The following is an 8,826-nucleotide window of genomic DNA, read 5'->3' on the forward strand; positions in this document are numbered from 1 at the left end:
TTCTATTTTTATATTTTAGTTTACTTTCAATTTCAGTCGCAACTGAATGCTTCACGTGATTTCCTTAATGCAATTTATAACTATTTCTTTTCTATATTTCTAAATTTATTTTTTTCATCAGTTTACTACTTTCAGTTTCTACTTCTTATTTTTTGTTTATTCTAGTTCATGCTGCTTTTCCGATTTTATGATATTTTTTATTACAATTTCCCAATTGCTTGCTGCCTCTTTTCTTTGCCTTGCCGCACTCAGCTCAATTCCACTTCTCTTTTATTCGTGTACACAGTTGTAGACATTTGTCTGTTTGCATTTTCAGACACATACACACACATATGCTTATAAACAAACCAGTCGGCGGTATGAGTAGGTGCGTTTGTTTGCTGCTGCTGCATAACTTTTGGTTTATTTATGGCTGCTGAATTTCAAGAAAGTAGCACACACTCACTTAAAAGAAATGCACTAAATAAAAAAAAAAGAAAACAAATGAGCGCTCCAACAAATTTGCCCACTTGAATCGGTTCAATTTGTTTGCCGCCCCACTTTGGCTTAACCCACTCTCACTTCTGCGCTTCACTTCTCCCTCGCTTATTTTATTTTATCTTTCTTCTTTATTGTTGTTGTTGTTGTTGCTTTAGTTGCTTGTAGCACATTGATAAAAATTTCTTTCGAAATTTATTCACGCTGATAAACTGACACTACAACTACTCGCTTGTGCGCTGCCTTCCGGGGCTCACTGCTTGCTCCTCTGCGCCACTGCACGGCTGGCTGCAGCAATGTACACACCCACACACACACACACTCTCTGGTTCGCCTCAGAACGATTGCAGTTTGCAGTTTGTTGGCCAAAGTGGCTCCAGCCAAGTCAGTTGCACGTCGGCTTGTCACTGGCAGCAGAGGCAGCAATATACGGCGTGAAAATGTGCGACTCGTTGCAGCAACATTCCAAAGTCCCCCCGCGAGCGGCAGCAGCAAGCTGTGCGTGCGTAAGCGTTGAGGTGCAGTGTAGTGCCCGTAGTAGTAGGCTGAATGTGGACTCTGCTGCTGCAGTTGTTGTTTGTTATTTACCTTTCCGCGGTTGTTGTTGTTGTTGTTGTTTCGGCACTTATTGCTTGTTGCTCGTTCGTATCTGTAACGTACACAAAAAACGGTAGAAGAGAACAAAATTTTATTAATGATTTATTTGCGCTGGCATTGATATATGCTAATACTATTTGCCCCACAAAAACAAAAAGCAGAGGAAAAATAAAAAATAAAAGCACACACGCACGCACACCCATTTTCCCAAGACGCAACCAGACCCACAAAGGTGCGCGCAGCTGCAAAGAGGCAAACCCTCCGACATACATATGTAGATACTTGCCAGTCGACACACATACGCGATAAATAAGCAAACATACAGCGGCGATCACAGAAATGAGAACACTCAATGAGAAATGGATGAAATACAAAAAATTTGCTAAGCTAGATGTGGTCTGAGAACGACGGCATAATGTCCTATCATATAAAGTCATCAAGTCACGGTTTTGGGCTTTCGGGAAAAACTAAGGGCTTCCAACGCATATCTCACGCTTTGTACACCTCAGCCATCCGATCGATTTTAACCTATGAAGAGCTGGTCTGATGGAAAGCACTGAATAAAAGCAGCAGTCTGAAATTGATTGGAAGAATACAGAAACTCACTATGGGGCTAAACCTGATCTTTCGTAGCAAGCGCTGCGCAAAAGAAAAAATTTGTGGACGGCGTATCGGAATCAAGGCCGACTTAGATGTCGCAACTGATTACCCCACGTCAAATTGGCATTTTAGTCTTGAGATCCCTATACATTTCCAACTAGGGAAGATTGGGACGGCGGTCTACTGTAAGTGAATGGTGGTGTTTTTATCTACACCGATGGCTAAAAGATAAAAAAGGAGCCGCTCGGGTCTGTACTCTAAGGACCTGTAGAAAACGCAATCATATCGCTTGTCTGATAACCGCAGTGTCTTTCAGGTGCAGATCTTTGCCATAGAGAAGGTGGATTATTTCATATGGCTTACTATTCAGGGAACGTCTGCGAGGCGACACTGAAAACGTTAAGCTCCAAGGTAGTAAAGTCGAAAATAGTTCGGAAATGTTGGGAGTCACTTTTCTCCGCTGGGTTTCTGAACATATCACTATCGAAGGGAACGAAATAATCTTTGCAATCGGCTCAGAAATGCAAAATAGCGATTGCTTGTCCACTAAGGAGGGTCGAAAAATCAATGACTGTGAGGTCTCAAGATAATTATGGCCGAGACTTAATAACAGTCGTACTGAAGAATTATTGACTATACCATATGAAATAACTTCGACTCTGCCTGGCAGTCATAGAGGGCATTCACAATGGGCAAGTCGAATTAATCGCACCCGTCTTCCTAACCTAATCTTGATCTGATTCGCTCTTGAAAATGAGAACTGAAGGGATTTGGGCAGGGATTTTTTGCAGAAATGCATATCGACGTAACTTGAGACTAAACAACAAATAGAAAACGAACACATTTTTTTATTTTTCAAAAGAATATTGTAACATTAAAAACGTAGATTGACTACATTTGAACTTTATTATCGGAAACATGGCATAAAGTTATACTTCAAGTCGGCACGAGTTATCGCCATCTTACGCAGAAGATTGATCTTTGAGAAAATGCTTGATCTTACATAAACAGATTTGTTTCTATGCTGCCAACCACTTGTCTACAATTTTATGACCACTACTGTTAGCGGCTGAGAAAAGAATTCATGAATATGTGGCAAGTAAAGACATCTAAATTCTTTGCCACATTGTATGTCATTGCATATGTATGCATATGTAGAAATTTATGTAGGTATATACATACTAGAGGTATACGCCGCCGAGCCACGCCGCCGCCGCCGCCGTTTTTTGTCATTTCTCACGCGCCGCCGCCGAGTTACGTAAATATCGGCGCGGCGGCGGCGGCGGCGGCGTTCGGCGCCTAAGGAATTTTGTACAAAATTTTCATGATGTATGCACATTAAAATACATCGTTTGAAGGAAGTAAATACTACTCGTATAAAGACACTATTTTACGAAAAGAGGATTAAATTTTTAAAGGAGTTATTTCGCATAATTTGGGCCACTGAACATTTCCAAAAAAGCGTAACTCAGAAAAAACATAGGTAACACGTTATATTTTTCTATTTGGCACATTTTGGCACTTTTTTATCCTCAATATGGCACTTCATAGCTAAGTATAGTTGGAAGCCCTGTTCCCAAGTGGTGGTCAAATCCCAGGAGGCGTTTGCTCCCGCGCATCGCAATGTCTTCTACACAGGGTTAAAGTCCCCATTTTTCGTAAAAATTACTATTATTTTTCATTACATTCAGTTCTCCTTACAAAAATTTGGCGCTTAATATTTTAGTGGATATTTTAGCTACCTATAAGTGGCCAGAAAGGCCCGTTCTGGTGGAAGTTGACCAAACCTTGTTTTCAATATACATATGACCCGCAAAGAATCGTAACAACTCCGTAATTTAACATAACGGATGATAAGATTATTGCAAAAAAATTTTGATAGCAACATAAATTACCCCAATAACTTAACATTTAAAATTTTTTTATTTCTTTAAATTTCAGTAGTATACATATACGGATTTGTAGAGAACATAGAGATGTATTTATTTATATACGTCGGACTTTCTTCTGTTTGCCCATCCATCAGCAGCAGACACTCAACATTTTAATTCAAGTAGAAAGTAACGTGATTTTAATTTAAAACTAATTCAATGAATTAATTAAATACAATTACAATCTGAATTGGCATGGCCAATGCCTAACGCTGACGAGATGACATGATAAGATTAGTAGCTTTATGTCTATTTTGAATCTACTTAATGGGCAGTAGCGCCGGCGTTTTCAGACGCGCCGGCGTCGCCGCCGCCGCCGATTCTTTTTCAAGCTGACCACGCCGCCGCCGCAAAGCCTGTCGGCGTAAACCTCTAATACATACATACATCGATCTAAATTCAAATATATTTCTCCATATCCAGGGGAATGCAGGCACGCAACAGTGTGGTAGGTAAGGTACTCGTATACTTGTGTTTGTATGTAGGTACACATACATTTTTTATGCATTACAGCACAAATGTGTTCAGATGGCCGTAAATTATTGAATTATGTTATCATGCGTCCATGCAACCGCACAAACATTTATACATATTTACATAAAGTACATTTATCAGTACAAAAATATATCCATCATAATAATAAATAAAAATTCTTAACGCACACTCATTAACTAAATACCACTCTACTACATACATATTTGCTTAAGTGTTTACTTGCGTGTGTGTGTGTGTGTGTGTATGAAAGCGAGATATGCTCCGCCGATAAGCCGTGAAAAGGCATAAATAAATGCGGTTAATTTCCTTCTTTTTTTTTTATTTTAATGCAAAGAAAGTGGTAATACCTGCAATGACAGCTTCTAAGATATCACCACGTTTATACATACATACATATGTATTTTTTTTTATAAATACATATATACCTCAAGCAGAAAAGGGTTGGCGTCCTAAAGCTGGGAAAATATAACAAATGATAAACAAAGCCAAATATTTTTACAGTGTATGACTAATGCATCGAAACGAGCGTGAGACACTTCCTTAACCGAATGTAAATATTTAATTTTGTAGATAAGTTTTGAACCGTTTTTCTACTTAAGTGTTCAGACTTTGTAATCAGCAATGATATTAACATAGGTGACGAGACATCTTGTGTATTTTGTTAGGGTAAACGTAGCCAATTGAGTCAACAAGAAGTGGTTTGATGATTAATTATTTTAAAAACTTTGTTCTCGTTGGTTTACAAAAAAAAAAAATAATAACTCAGTAACCATATTTTGCACGATCAAATGACTTAAGAATTTAGTTGTTTAATTGTGGTTTAGGTCGGTATGAGGAGGCTTCGTACCTACTATAAGCAACGCGGGACACATCGACATCACTCTTGACAAATCAACTCACATTTGTAAATGTCTATTACATACATTCCAATAGATCCACCATTTTTGTTTTCAATAACAAATAATTGAAATTCTCAATTTTTCCCCTGCAACGAACTGATTTATTTAACATGGCGATGTCCTAGGCTTAAAGCATTTCAAAGTCAATATGTTTTGTTTGAATACGATTTTGTTCTGCACTTCACACATGCCTTTTCAAAAACTAAATTTATTATTAGTTTCACATGTTGCCTCTCCGGACCTTCCGGAAGCTAACAAGCAACAGCAAGCATCTCTGCACGCTCAGCTAAAGCCAGACATGTAAGAGTGCTTACAAATGTTCAGTTTGAATTGTGTGCAAGAAGCAAGTCGATTGTCCAAATTTGCATTTGATTACAACTATTGAAACTATTGAACTATTAAAATGCATTTGAATTAAAGCACTTCAAAGTCAGTGAGTTTCTTTTGAATACGCTTTCGTTCTGCACTTCACAAATGCTCTTTCAAACTTTCATGACACAAATTATTTCTTTGGGTAAAAAGGGTATCAAAATTCGAAACATTTACTCACTGCATTTGTTTCAAAGAAGTTTTACAATTAGTTGATTTAAAAAAAAAAAAAATCACTTTTTTCCGTCAGGGTAGCGATATAATGAATAGATATCGGGGAGAAGTATTATGTTTGCATGCGTTGGTTAGGTTAGGTTAGGTTATGCTCTGAAAAGAGTTCACTCGGAGGCTACAGAGGCCCATTGCGATGCCCAGAGGTTTTCCCAATGCTTTTCCTATATGTCTTTAAACCATACTGATTCTCTAGCAAATCCTAGCAGAAGTTTCAGTGCGGTTTTCTCTAAGATATCTATGAACTCGAAGACGTGATTCCCTAGAAATTTGAGGTCTTTTTCTCCGGAGTGCTGGACACTCTAAAACTTCTGCATAAATCGTTATACGGCGCTTCGAAATGGGCGGCCATGTGGCCAATGGCCCAGTATCCCATTAGTATTCCTGTGAGAAGCCTATCGTTTATTTTTGAGCGCTTTAACAAACTCTGTGTTCTTTGATCGTCGAGCCCTGGCCAGAGCGAGTGCGATACCACCTACTGCTGGTAGCTACCCTGGTCACTCTCTCTACCTCTGAAGATAGATATCGCAGGATCTGGATCGCTTCCTCCAGTCTTATTTCAGATCCCTTTCTAGCACACCTGACCGCTTCCCCATCACATGCGTAAAGAACCATACAAATATACTTGACAGTTTGATATCCAGTATTACCTCCAGGTATTTTGTGTAATCTTTCTGCGCTAAAGACGCGCCCTTAATACCCGCCCTAATGTATATACTACGCCGCCCTCTTGTTATTGACTGCCCCACCCACGCCAGCAGAAGCACTCAAACACATACATAGGATTGCAACGATTGTCCTCAATATCACGCACATCGGCTCGTATTTCAACGCACTGAAAGAAAGCCTTTGGAAATGACTACAAAACATTTCTAAAACCAGATGCCTACTTATTTTCACACATACATATGTATTCGTTTTCGCACAATAAAATCGAATTGGCGGTGTACGATTTTATTGTACGTGACTGGTGTTGTGCTGTGCTCGTATGCGTAATTATTGTACGCACTGTAACGCACATAAACGACATGTGTACGTAATTAAGCATAATTGTATTGTATTAAAATGCACTCGGGCGGAAAATGTTTTGCTTGTACACTTTAAATGTATTATATTTGCATATATGTACATATGTATGTGTGTGTGTGTGTGTGCATGCATTGTTCCGAATCTGTTTATTTAGTCAATTCGGCTGCAATGTTGTTTGTTTGTTAATTTGTTATCTTTAACTTTAATTGAATTTTGAAATTCAATTTCAAGTTTTGCACTCGAAAATGCAAAGAGCATTTCGCCTGTGGGCAACAACAAGTACATAAAACTACATACACACATACGCGTATAGTTTACGCTTTACGCGATGGTTTATGCTTATATGCGCTTACTACATATATGTATGTATGTACCTATTTTTATGTACATACATACATATTTAGTAGACATGCAAAATGAGATTTCGCAAATGCTATTTAACACACACAAGCGAGGACGAACAAATCACGTCCGAGGTAGTTGGCTGCAGCTAAGGGGGTGGTGAAAGTTGGGGTGAAATATTTTTTTTTTTTTTGTTTTGAAGATTGACCGACAAAATTATTTTACTGAACCTAATTAAAATATGCAAACAAGATTATGAAAATCCGAAAATAAATTGTGGAAATATGAACGGAAATAAGGCTTTGGAGGTTGTGTGCCGTTGGCTGGTTCCCAACTGCTATAGTTGCATTGCGCGTCGGGTATTTCAGGGCATCGAAAGTGTTGAACAAGCTCAACAAGAACCGGTGATACGCTATAGAGGTAGCCTACAAAAATTATAAAATTTCCGCAAACATTTCATCCCAATTCCAAAGATGAACAAAATCTAATTTTATATGGAGGAAATTGCTAAAAACCCTCTAGGAAAAAAATCTAAAAAATCAACGATAATTTTTAGTGACTTATAACTTGCGCTTTATTATACTAAAATTGAATGAGCTACAAAATGGCATATTCAAAAATTTTCTTAAAGCTCTGAATAAAAAGTTTGAAATTTCGATGAATTTTTTTTTTTTAGTTCGATTAATTTTTGTGAACTCTGTGCAACATTTGAAACTTTTATTTATGAGGTTTCTGTGACAGATCGAACTATATTTTAAATTAAAATTATTAAAAGTTAATAAATAAATATAAGTTGCAAACAACATAATTTTGAATTTTGCTACTATGTATCTTAAAGCTTAAACAGATGGCAGCGTTGATCCGGATTAACTCGGAACTTAATCCGGATCTACTGCAGTTAATTCCCGAGCTGATTCGGATCAACGCTGCCGTCTGTTTATGCTTTTATTGACTGCAGCTGTTTATGTAAAGGTCCTCGTAACCGATGAGAGTAATTATCCAGAGAATGCCGATTTTTTATTGAAAGTATTCTCATGGGCGTTTACACACACACGGATTCCACGTTGGTATTTTGTTCTCATGAGCATATTTGCAGTGCGAAAATTCTCATTTGTTCTCATCTACGTATGTTTCCACGAAGCCTTCTCATGCGGCATGTGTGAGAATAAAATGTAACATTTGGTCATTCAGTTGTGTCAACAATATTAAGTAGAAGCTTTAGGGATTTTTGGCTGAGTTTTTCCAAGTTGCACGTTCTATATGAAAAAACTCGTAAAAGACCGGCAACAAACAAATATTCTTAGTATGCATTATAAGAAACAAATAATACAAAACTTCAAAAATTTCAACATGCGATTACTCGGCAAAAAAAGATTGTTGAGCAAACTCAACGGCATTCAAGAGAGAAAGAATTATACTTTAAAATCTCGGTATAATTTTCTTATGAAAAAGTTGCGTTGCTACATAACCTTAAATACGTCAATAAATATTAATTTTTGCACTTTTAGGTTAGGATATCTCAAAAATCTGACGTGGTGCTGGATTCGGTTTCAGCGCGAAAAAAATACACGAAAGCAACCCTGCGGTTGTGCGGGACTAATGCTGACAGTAAGCAGAGATACTCATTAATTGAAATTATTGTCAAAAGCGCGCCTCACTTTCAGTTAAATTTACTCTTTACTAAAATTCAACAATAAAATTTTAAAGCAGCCAAACCCAACAAATTTTAGCTTGACAACAAAATTTTCATTTTTTTCTCCACTAATTATGTAAACCAGTTGAAATATTTTAACTAATTTATCATCAAAATTAGCATATCGCGAATGGAAAGCTCAATGGCAGCCGCCACCCCCCCC

At 37.7% G+C, this 8,826-nt stretch overlaps 1 long non-coding RNA gene across 1 annotated transcript in view; it reads right to left on the minus strand.

The window, feature by feature from the left end:
• Positions 1–8,826, minus strand: part of LOC108374132 (uncharacterized) — an 11,706-nt gene continuing 2,880 nt past the window's right edge. Inside the window, exons 2-3 of the long non-coding RNA XR_001849021.1 lie at positions 4,747–4,748; positions 1–1,126 (exon numbers count right to left, since the gene is read on the minus strand). This is a non-coding gene — a long non-coding RNA (uncharacterized LOC108374132). The remainder of the gene's footprint in view (positions 1,127–4,746; positions 4,749–8,826) is intronic.

Source organism: Rhagoletis zephyria, unplaced genomic scaffold (genome assembly GCF_001687245.7).
Source record: "Rhagoletis zephyria isolate East Lansing unplaced genomic scaffold, Rhagoletis_zephyria_1.1 Rzeph_scaffold_07378, whole genome shotgun sequence".
NCBI lineage: Eukaryota > Metazoa > Arthropoda > Insecta > Diptera > Tephritidae > Rhagoletis > Rhagoletis zephyria.